The sequence below is a fragment of the Vicugna pacos genome, chromosome X (genome assembly GCF_048564905.1).
Source record: "Vicugna pacos chromosome X, VicPac4, whole genome shotgun sequence".
NCBI classification, from domain to species: Eukaryota; Metazoa; Chordata; class Mammalia; order Artiodactyla; family Camelidae; genus Vicugna; species Vicugna pacos.
In genome coordinates, this window is record NC_133023.1 from 64,836,580 (window position 1) to 64,849,280 (window position 12,701).

The 12,701-nt window shown below is 35.4% G+C and overlaps 1 non-coding gene across 1 annotated transcript; it reads left to right on the forward strand.

Moving 5' to 3' along the window:
• The first annotated feature begins 9,869 nt into the window (after positions 1-9,869).
• Positions 9,870-9,942, forward strand: TRNAA-GGC (transfer RNA alanine (anticodon GGC)). The gene has a single exon. It is a non-coding gene; the product is annotated as a tRNA-Ala (tRNA).
• The last annotated feature ends 2,759 nt before the right edge of the window (positions 9,943-12,701 follow it).

A 12,701-nucleotide genomic window follows, 5' to 3' on the forward strand; every position in this document is an offset into this window, starting at 1 on the left:
TTTAAATTCCCAATATGATAATTTCAAAATATCTGCCATATCTGAGTCCAGTTATAATGCTTGGTTTGTCTTTTTAGACTTTTCCCCTCTGCTTTTTAGCATGCTTTGCAATTTTTTGTTGAAAACTGGAAATGATGCATCAGGTGAAAGGAACTAAAGTAGACAGAACTTCAGTGTGAGGTATTATGTTTAGCTGGAGTTAGGCTCTACTTACTGTTTGCTGTAGTTGTGATATCAGCAGCTAAAATGTCCTCTAGTGTCCTTGTTTTTGTCTCCTCTATTGTCTTTGGATTTTCCTAGAAATTCCTTAAATAAAGTCTGTCTTGCAGCTTTCTCAGTCATAATCCATTGTTGTTATACTGCAGCCCTGTTGATGTGGCAGTAGGGTATTGGGGAGGGGAAGTATTCTACAATCTTGTGATTGGATCTCATTTTGTTAGTAGGCCTGAGTCCTTGGGCTGTAACTTTCAGAAACATTTCTTAGCTTTTTTTCACTGCTTTTATCTGAAAAAGGATGGCTACAGGGGGCGGGAGCTGTCTAATTGCCTTTCCACTAGGTCAGTTAGGCTCTGGTAAAGTAGTTTCCCTTGAGGACAGGCCTTTGTTATAGAGAATAGAACACTCTAGGCATTTCAAAGTGGTTGTTTTCCTCTGGTCATAGTTCAGTGTGGTTGCTTTTCCCTCCCACCTACCCAAAGTATGAGGGATTTTCCTCTGATCTTCACCCTGAGAACCTGGTGGGGCTTATCGAGGTAAAATTAATGAAAGTGTGCCCCCTGACAAGACTGAGCCCCAGAAGTTTTTTTTTAATTCTCCATCTGGTCCATGTTCAGCCTCCAGCAAATCTTCAATTACCATTTAAGTGTTCCTACCAGTTACTGCCTCCAGTGACTTCTGTTCCAGGTAAGTCAATCTGGACTTTTATTTTCTATGTACACCTGTCACTCCAGTTTGGGGGCAGTGACTTGCCCTGTGACCTCAGTTCTCTGATGAGTCTAAGAAAATCACTGATGTTCGATTTGTTCAGCCTTTTTCTTACTGTAAGAATGGAAGTGATGACTTCTAAGCCCTTCACAGTGGGAGCTAAAGCCAGAAGGCTGTAATAGCTTTCTACTGTCCCCCTGCTTCCACCCTTTCCCCTTGCAGTGTTTTCTCCACACAGTGTTCAATGTGATCCTTTTTAAAATGTTAAGCCATTATGTCACCCTGTCCCCTTTCTCAGAATGCGCATCAGCTAGAAAGCCATGTGACTCCTCCATTAATTCCTTCAAGTCTCTGCTCAAATATCATCTACCTTCATGAAGCTTACCTTCTAATTGAGGGAGACAAAAATAATCAACTAATAAAATGTATAGAATATCAGGTGGTTATAACTATTGTGCAGAAAATAAAGCAGGGAAAGAGATTTGGAAGTGCTGGGGTTGTGGAGGTGATGCAAAATTAAAATAGGGTTGCCAGGGAAGACCTCACATAAAAGTTGACATTTAACCTGACCAAGGAGGTGGAAGATTTATATGTGGAGAACTACAGGACAGTGATTAAGGAAACTAAAGATAACTTAAAGAAATGCAAAGATATCCTATACTCTTTGATTAGAAGAATTAATATTGTTAAAATGGCCATATTACCCAAAGCAATCTACAGATTCAATGCAATCCCTATCAAATTACCCAGGACATTTTTCACAGAACTAGAACAAATAATCCTCAAATTTATATGGAATCACAAAAGACCCAGCATTGCCAAGGCAATACTGAAGAAAAAGAATGAGGCTGGAGGAATAACCCTCCCAGACCTCAGACATTACTACAGAGCTACAGTAGTCCATATACTGTGGTATTGGCACAGAAACAGACATATGGATCAATGGTACAGAATAGAGAGCCCAGAAATAAACTTACACACTTACAGTCAATTAATCCTCGACAAAGGAGGCAAGAATATGCAATGGAGAAAAGACAGTCTTTTCAACAAGTGGTGCTGGGAAAACTGGACAGCACCATGTAAATCAATGAAGTTAGAACACTCTCTCACACCATATATAAAAAGAACTCAAAATGGATGAAAGACTTAAACATAAGACAAGATGCTATAAACATCCTAGAAGAAAACATAGACAAAACATTCTGACACAAATCTTAGCACTGTTCTAGGGCAGTCTACACAGGCAATAGAAATAAAAACAAAAATAAACAAATGGGACTTAAGTAAACTCATAAGCTTTTGCACAGCAAATTATAAACAAAACAAAAAGATAACCTATGAAACGGGAAAAACTATTTGCAAACGATGCAACTAATAAGGGTTTATTTTCCAGAATATACAAACAGCTCATACAGCCCAATAACAAAAAAAAAAACCCAATCAAAAAATGGGCAGAAGACCTCAATAGACATTTCTCCAAAGAAGACATACAGATGGTCAATTGGCACATGAAAACATGCTCAATACCGCTAATTATCAGAGAAATGCAAATCAAAACTACAATGAAGTATCACCTCACAGCAGTCAGAATGGCCATCATCCAAAAGTCCACAAACGATAAATGCTGGAGAGGGTGTGGAGAGAAGGGAACCCTCCTACACTGCTGGTGGGAATGTAGTTTGCTCCAGCCATTATGCAAAACAGTATGGAGAGTCCTCAAAAGACTAACAGTAGACTTACCATATGATCTAGCCGTCCCACTCCTGAGCATATATCTGGAGGGAACTCTAATTAGGAAAGATATGTGCACCCCAATGTTCATACCAGCACTATTTACAATTGCCAAGACATAAAAACAACCTAAATGTCCATTGATAGGTGACTGAATAAAGAAGATGTGATATATATTTGTACAATGGAATACTGCTCTTGCCGTAAAGAATAATAAAATAATGCCATTTGCAGCAACATGGATGGATGTGGAGCTTGTCCTTCTAAGTGAAGTAAGCCAGAAAGAGAAAGAAAAATACCATTTGATACCACTTATATGTCAAATCTGAAAAAAGAAAAAAGACACAAATGAACTTATTTACAAAACAGACACACATTCACAGACATAGTAAACAAACATGGTTATCAGGGGAGAAGAGGGTGGGAAGGGATAAATTGGAAGTTTGAGATTTGCAGATACTAACTACTATAGGTAAAATAGATAAACAACAAGTTTATATTGTATAGCACAGGAACTATATTAAATATCTTATAATGAAAAGGAATATATGTACATATATGTACGACTGAAACATTATTCTGTACACCAGAAATTGATACTGGTGTATTGTAAACTGACTATACTTCAATAAAAAATTAATTAATTAATTAATTAAAGTTGACATTTAGCAGAAACTTGAAAGCATGAAAGAGTGAAGCTTTTGAATATTTAGAGTTGGAGTATTCCAGGCCAAGGGAACAACAAGTACATAGTCCCAGAGAACAAGAGTGCCTAACATTTTGGAATAACAGTAAGGAGGCCAGTGTAGTGGTTTGAAGCTCAGTAAGCAAGGAAGCAATTAGAAGAATATATATGGTTAGAGGACATAGGATCTTAAGGCTACAGCAAGAGTTCAAGGAGTTGATTTAAGGGGAAAGATCAGAAGCAGGGTTTGGAAATAAGTTTGAGACACCTATTACCCAGCCAAGGGGAAATGTCAGGGAGGTTGTGGGATATGTGAGTCTGGAGTTTTGAGTGGTTTGGAGTGAAGATAGAAATGCTGGAGTCATTAGCCTGGGATGAGATGATATCTCCTATGAAGTGAGATAGAAAAGAGACGAGGTTTAGATTTAGACCAGGCACTCCATGGTTTAGAAATTCACAAGCCAACAGAGACAATGCTGAATGAGTGGCCAGTAAGATAAGAGAAAAAGCAAAAGAGAAGGATATCCTGGAACCCAAGTGAAGGAAATGTTTCAAGAAATAGAGTGAACAACTGTGCCAAGAAAGCAAGGTTGAGTGATTATGTCACTTGTTCAAAATGGGACACTTATGAGATTGAAAGAGAATACTATTAATAATCATATGGGGAGAACAGGCAAAAACTATGACTGTCCTGGGCAAACTGGGACATAATGGTCACCAAGATAGGTCATGTAAGATGAAGACTGAGATTTGGCCATTGGATTTAGCATCATAGTAATCATTGGTGAGCATGATAGGAACAGTTTTAGTGCAATAGTGAGAAGAAAATTTGACTGAAGTGAGTTCAAGACAATGTGGAAGAAAAATTGATGATAACAAGTCTAGACATCTCCTTTGAGGAGTTTTGCTGTTAATGGGAGTAAAGGAAAATAGCTGGAGGTAAATGTAAGGTCAAGGAATTTTTGTTTTTTAGATGCATGACATGAGAACATGTTGTGCTGATGGGAATGACCCAATGGAGAACCAAAAATTCTAATGCAGAAGAGAGAGGGGAGAATTGCTGAGCAAACTTCTCAAGTAAGCAAGAGACGATTACAACACTGTAAATTATACTTCAACTAAAAAAAAAAAGAACTCACAGACACAGAAAACAAACTGTGGTTACCAGGGAGGAGAGGGGATGGGGAGGGATAAATTGGGAGTTCGAGATTTGCAGATACTAACTATTATATATCAAATAGATAAACAATAAGTTTATATTGTATAGCCCAGGGTACTATATTCGATATCTTGTAGTAACCTATAATGAAAAAGAATATGAAAATGAATATATGTATGTATATGTATATATGTATATGACTGAAACATTATGCTGTACACCAGAAATTGACACAATGTTGTAAACTGACTATACTTCAGTAAAAAAGAGAAGATAAGAACCAACATATGAGTTGTTATTATCATTGTAATGTTATTGTTGCCCTTATTATTATTTTATTTCTTTGAGTACAAAAAACCTTAAAGTCTTAGAAAGGATAGAGATGAAGACAGAAGGTATTAACTACACCCATAGTAAATAAGGTATGTTATGTGAAATGTTCCCTTCCCACAACTTGTCTGCCACTGTGCTTCTTAAGTCTCACCACATGGCAGGTCTTTCTGAGTGGACCACAGTGAATTTGCTCCCATTGGCTGGAAGCTTCAGCAAAGTAGATTTTGGTTTAATAGAAAAAAGAATACTTCTGACAGAGCTGTCTGCTTCCAGAGGATCTGAGTTACCTGTCACCAGAATATTTAAGCAGGGCACTTTAGTGGCAAGAGTAATCTATACATTCTGAACCAAGAGAAACTGAGATTCATCTCAAAAGCCAGTGCAATTTTGTAGAAGGGACTCAGGCAGAGATTACATAGAGTTAAATTCTATTCTCTGTGGTTCATACCCTTTGTATCTTACTTCTTATTAAACACTCAAATAAGGACTTGGTTCTCATGGTAATAGAAATAAATTAAAAATTCCTATTTTTAAAAAATAGGTATATATATTCTTATAATATTGTACTAATACCATGCAGTACATATTTTACTGCTATAAGTATTCGAAAAAAAAGGAGATTATTTTTAAATGAGATATAATTATTGGAAACAAATAAATTATACTGGGTCAAGGAGGGCCAAGTAGACAAAAAATTATTTGTATTAACAGATTGCATGAAGGCTTAACCTGGAGCTCTCATAAAACAGCCATTTTATTGGTTTTCAGGAAGAAGGAATAGAGAATAAAGTACAATAATGGACGTATTTCAAGAAGGAAACAGTACACAAAATATACTTGCCAATAGGTAAGGGAAATAGTAGATTTGAGATACACAGTGGGTATAAGTTTAACAACTTATCAAAATGACCTAAGTGGAAAATATACGGTAGGGAATATTAGCAGAATGTGAAGTGCCATACTGACAAATGTGGACTTGAGAAGAGAGAGAGAGAGAGAAAATGAATGAGGCAGAAGGAATCCTAATAAAAGCCTGGTGTCCCAGCTGGATTATATCTGTGTCTGTTGCCCTGCCTAGTACTTCCTTCCCTGTCTCCTCTTTATTTTTCTTTTCCTGCCAATTCTCCTTACTTCTGTTTCTCTCTTTCTGCCTTTTTCCACTTCCTTTCCCCCCGGCCTTATTCTTTCCTCATCTCTTCTCCTTGCCAAATGATATATTCAATGATGTCCTCAGATTATTGCTTAGCAGTCCTGGTGGCTGTAAGGTCAGAGATCTCTGATTTTGAACAAGGTTCAAAATCACATTCATAGCAGCATATTTCATGCAGAAGATGTGAGGGATTTTTGGCAAAGAATAAAACATTATGAAACCTAGTACAAAGATGAACAAACAGTTCTTGTAAGTAACAAATAACTATGACTAAATGCAGCTATACACAACTCATAGACAAATCATGCATTTCTATATAAAGGAACTATAGATATGAGGAACCAAGTGTACACAAGAAAGTTAACTAGTAATCTACACAGGCTGAAAGGAGAAAGTTCAAAATCCATGCTTATTTATCTCCTATATTAACCACTCACAATCCTTGTTCGCTGATCTCCTCTCATAATTGCAGTAGTTTTTAAATGCAATTGTGAGGACTGCTTGTGTTTCCTGCCTTACTCTCACAATGATGGATTGCATGTTTATATTGACTCGAATTCTCTTCATCTCCTGCTGTTTTCTGACTGTACATTGTGCACAACGTAAGAAATTTTTTAATTGCTTTATTTCCATAGGTTGAAGATGTAAAGAATGAATTTGATATTAATCACAGAGAGTATCAAGGCTGCAGTAGGTAGCCTAAGGGACTAGACAGTACTCTAAGCAAAGGTTCTGTTGTTAAAAATTCACAAACCTGAAAGTATCTGATTCTTTTAGAAGATGTTTCCTTTTAGAAGGGATAAATAATTGTTTTCTTTTGATGCTGACATGTTTGTCTCTGATCTCTAAGATAAATATGAAAAAATTCTATGGCCTACCCACTAAAATGTTTATTTGTAACAATATCAGTGATTGTCTTAGGCTACTTTTATTTAACACTTTGTTTCTTATAACATGTAAGGCTGTGCTTTATTTTTCAGAAAATTTTCACTCTGTAATGTGTTCAATACAAGCATGTCCTTACTTAATATAATAAAAACCATGTGAATTCCTATAAAAGGAAAGAGGTAGCCAAAGAAATGAGTTATATAATCGTATCTGTCTATAAAACAGAGCCTAACATTTTTGATGAGCTAAGTACAATTCTTTTTCAAAATATTGCCTGTTGAAAGCATATGTGACTTAAATTTCTCCAAGCAGTACCATTTGACCCACTTATTTTGGTAAGGGATTTTTTCAGTGTTGTTTGGTAGTTAGATGATCAGTGGTGCATTGTGGTCAACTGAAGTGGTTTCTAGATTCATAGAAACTATATTGAAGTACTGTATTTTTCTGTCACCCTTTCGTTTATTTTAAAAATACATTTCTGTAGCAAAGTCAGTGTGTCATATTTTACATGAAGAAAAAAAATCTGCTCTCCAAAGGGCAAACAGTTTTCCTTTGGATTCTATAGGTCTGATATTATTGGAGATATTTTCCCTTTCTGCCTGCCACCTCTAACCCTGTGACTCAGGTCATTTGAAATCTCACTCTTACAGAATCTTTTCTTTGTGTTTAGGCTTGTGGAGGATCAAAATTATTCCCCCTTTCTTGTAATTATACTTTCCATGCATGTTTATAGGTCCTGTGACTCCTAATAAATTGTCCTACTCACTGATTTTCAGACTCTAGAAAACCTTTTCTCAGTCTAGAGTGCTGGAAGAGATACTACAGCCATACCACTCACAGAATGACTCTCCAGAGTAGCCTTCAAAATATCAGAAAATCATTAACAATTAGGGCTGACATGCCTGCAGCCCCCAGCGACCTCCCAGTAGAGTAACTACTCTAACCTGCCTCAACCAGAGCCCTTTGAAATTGAAGAAAGCAGTATTAATACTTATTCCAGGACAACAGACATAAAATGGAACTGTCCTGGAAAACCAGAATATATGCTTTTTTGCTTGTTTGTTTTATAATTAAAACATTTTTAATTTTTTGAAGTATAGTCAGTTACAATGTGTCAATTTCTGGTGTACAGCGTAATGTTTCAGTCATACATATACATACATATATTTGTTTTCACATTCTTTTTCATTATAGTTTACTACAAGATATTGAATATAGTTCCCTGTGCTGTGCAGAAGAAATTTGTTTTTTTATCTATTTTATATATAGTAGTTAATATTAGCAATTCTCAAACTCCCAGTTTATCCCTTCCTAAAGAATACATGTGTATCCTATCTTTGGATATATTGTTTTGTATTCCCTTAGCCAGAGAGGATGCTCGAATTTAGTCCAAAAGAATTTTATTTCAAATGTTAGATGTGCTTTGAGCTATAATGCTGTGTATTGACTGTTTTTAAAGCCATGTTGTGAAAATCATCGGGTACAAAATAACAGAATGAAATCTTGTTTGTTGTTTATTTTGATTTTCGGAGACTCGTACTTGAAAAAATGATATTTGAACATTTCAAAGTACCACCAAGTTATTTTCATTTCTATATTTTAAGATTCTTTAACATAAATGGTTTTTCTAACATGTAGAATTTTTCACATGTGTATTAGCCAAGTTGAAACATTTGTTCTGTATTGTTGAGGGATTTTTGAATGTTGTTATTTACAGCCAATTGTACATCTGTGGCTGACTTTGATGACTGTCCAGGGAATATAACAGATTTCTGTCCAGAGTATAGTGTTTGTGCATGCAAAGATGGAAAGCCTTTCTGCAAGTAAGTGTTTCTATATGCTGTAAAAGCAGAGTAAGTACAATATATTGTAAGTAATAATTCATTCTGGTTTTGCTTGCTATATTCAATGATGCAATACTTGTTTTAAAATAATATTTTAGTCAGTACTAGCTCCTACACATATAGCACAGTTATTATAGATTCCCTAAAATAGTTTAATCTACTGTTTTAAAAAACAACATAATAAAAATTTAAAACATTAACTGAGACCGTTTATATTAACCTTAAGAGATTAGCACCATGCAAAACTGGTCTTCTCAGACAGAATTTTTTATAGATAAGTTATATATATTCATAAGTAAACTGCTTTGCTGTTCTAAAGAAGAAAGATATAAGATGTGCCTTATGTTATGCAGTAGGAATAATCCTGACATGTTGTGTGTGAATAAAGTTCTTTGTAAATCAAGAAATATTTTAAATACACTGTGATTCCCCCTCTTTTTTTCCAGGTTTACTTTTTATAAAAGAATGTATTCTTTGAGACATATATATATATATATATATGTATATAAATTAGGCAGATTTTCTACTTTGTTCTAATCATAAAAATGAAAGTAGGGTAAAAAAAATTGGAAGAAGACCTAGGAAAAAAGGTAACAAGAATAAGGAAATGTTCAAATGTGAGAGAAAGAGAGGCTAGGTGGGGAGGGGCAATGGTGAAAGGTTTTCCATGGTTCATGCCTCTTAAACTGAGTTTTGAAAACTGATAGTAAGAAAGCCAGGTGTAGGCAAAGGGACCAGTATGGGCAAAGGTCCTGAGATTTGGAAGAATTTTGTGTCTGGAGAAATGTGAATAGTTTGCACACCACGCTCTGGATATACTGAGTGACAGTATTTCCAGTTCCTCGAGTGCACTCTTTTCTCTCTCACATTTGGATGCTCGCATACACTACAACTTCTCTCTGTTATTCTTCCTTCACCTTCCCTCCCCTCATCACAGCTCTTCTTCCCTGGACGAATTCCTACTTAACATTCAAGACTAAGGTCCATCATACTGCATATTAAACCACCCTACTGCAGTTTCCTTATTTTAAAACCAAATTTAAAATATGTTTAAAGATAAACAACTTAATAAAATTGACCAAATTAAAAACATGCCTAATATGCACTTTATAAAATTTTTCGGTCATGTTTTATTTCAAAGAATTATATTTTGGGGGAGGGTATAGCTCAGTGGTAGAGTGTGTGCCTGGCATGTATGAGGTCCTGGGTTCAATCCCCAGTACCTCCATTAAATTAAGTAAGTAAGTAAACCTAATGCCCCTCCTCAAAAGAAAAATAGTTCATTTCTCAAAGAATTATATTTTACATTGTTACAAATAGAATAAAGTTTATTTAAGATAATTTTAGATTTAAAAAAAATTCAACTAGCTCTGACCCCCTATATCCATTATCATCATCAAAATTAGAATCAGTACTTCGATACATCTAAACAGGATGCAGATCTTTTTCTTGGTGTTGCCGTTTTATTGAGGTATAATTGATATACAAAAATTGCACACATTTACTGTTTATAGCTAGATGAGTTTGGACATATGCATACACCAGTGATACCATCCCCACAACCAAGGCACTAAGCATATCTATCATCTCCAAAAATATCCTTGTGTTCTTTTGTGGTATCTTTTTCTTTCTTTCTTTCTTTCTTTCTTTCTTTCTTTCTTTCTTTCTTTCTTTCTTTCTTTCTTTCTTTCTTTCTTTCTTTCTCGAAGAGCACTTAACATGAGATCTACCTTCTTAACTTATTTTAAAGTGCACAATCCCATATTGTTAACTATTGGTATTATGTTGTGTAACAGATCTCTAGAACTTATTTATCATGCATAACTGAAACTTTATACCCATTGAGAAATAATTTTCTATTTCTCCTTCCCTCAACCCCTGAAAACAACCATTCTATTATCTGGTTGTATGAGTTTGACTATGTTTATTTGGAAATTAATATATCTCTCAACCTTTGTTCACATTTCTCATATACTTACTAGTTTTTGAGGAAAAATGTAAACTACATTTTAAATGTGTTTTTATATATGGTTTTATTTTCCATTGATGATAAAAAAAAGTAAATCAAATGCTTCCCAGGATTGCTGTGAGAATTAAGTAAGATAAAATAATTAAAAATTCCTCACAAAGTAACTGGTTCAAAAAAGTGCTCCAAAAAAAAAGTCAGTTCATTTCTTGTACCTTGCCACTACGATGTTAAGCCCAAAGGTCAATTCTCAGTCTTCATCTTACTTAACCCATCAGTAGCATTTAACACAGTTGGTACCTCTCTCCTTGAATTTTCACTTAGCTTCCAGGATATCCTTCTCTCCTATTTTTATTTTTTCTTCTGCTTCACTGTCCATTTCTCAATTACCTTTGCTAGTCTCTTCTCCTGCCCCCACCTACTTAATGTTGGAGAGTCCCAGGATTTAGTCCTTGGTCTTCTTTATCTATACCTCCTTCCTTGGTGATCTCATCCAGTCTCATGTCTTTACATACCATCCAACTAGGAAAATTCCTACCTCCAAACTTAGAGATATAACTGCCTATTCAATATCTCTACTTGGATAGCTAATATCCATTTCAAAGTCAACAAGTACAAAACTGAACTCCCCCACTCCCACCACCTCCACCCCAAACATGTTCTTTTTACATAGTCTTTCCCATCTCAGTTTATGGCAACTCCATCCTTTCATTTGCTTAGGTCAAAAATCTTAAAGTCATCCTTCAGTCCTCTTTTTCTTGCACATTCTACTTCCTGTCTATCATGGAATTCTGTTGGTTCTGCCTTTTAAAAGATAAATGGAAATCAACCATCTTCTACCCTGACCCCCACTGTTATCATTCTGGTCTAAACTGTTCTGTTATCTCTTGTCTTGATTACTGAACAGCTCTGTGACCTTTCTCCCTGCTTCTACCTTTGTCCCCAATAATCTGTTTACAATCCAGTAGAAAAAAGAGTGATCCTTTTAAAACAACTTAGATCATGTCACTCCTCTTCTCAAAATCTTGTAATTGTTCCTCATTTCACTCAGTGTACAGTTTGAAGTCCTTATAATGACCTGTAAGGTCTTTTATGATCTGCCTCCTTCCCTCTTTGACCTTACCTTTCTACCATACTCTCTTACTCACTGTGCTTCAGCCACAGATTGTCTTGTGTTCCTCTAATATGCAGACACATTCCATCCTGCTTTAGAACCTTTGTACTTCATGTTCCAGCTGTTTGGGATGCTCTTCTCCCAAAATGTCCTATGGCTAGCTCTCTCACCTCCTTCAGTCTTCCTTCAAATATTACGTTCTCAATAAGGCTTGCCCTTTACTAACTTAAAAAATCACTGCAGCCCAGCCCACTACCCTGTTCCTGCTGTTGCCAATCCCCCTTACCCTGATCTACTTTTTTTTTTCCTTAGCACTTATCCCCTTTAAACATTCTAGATAAGTTACTAATTATGCTTATGTTTGTTGTCTGTCTTCCTTTGCTACATTTTAAGCTGCTTGAGGACATGGATCTTTGTTTCATTCAGTGGCTTATCTCAAATGCCTGGCATAGCACTTGGCACCTGGTAGGCACCCAATAAATGTTTGAATAAATAAATGAAATGTTACTATTTAATATATAATTCCTTTGTGATTCATTTCTAAGCTAAACAAGAAATATACTCTTGAAAAAGTCTTTTTTTCAGGAAGAAATCCATAAGAGTTTATAAGACATATTTTTCAAAAATATTTTGACCTCCTTAAATTGAATGACATTATATTACATATTAGAATCCATGTCCTATTGAGATTACTAACTATTTGAAGCTGGTAGATGCATTTTTCTTAAAGAACCTTAGACTATCAGAGCTATAAAAGATTATAGTAATCATCTAATCAATCTGTTTATGTCATCTATGACTGTACTTTTTAATATGTTGGAACAGTACAGTTCCAACTGTACTGTTTCCCATATTCCAGTTCCGGAATAGTTTACTTAGGATCTGACATTTACTGTTCCACTGTGCA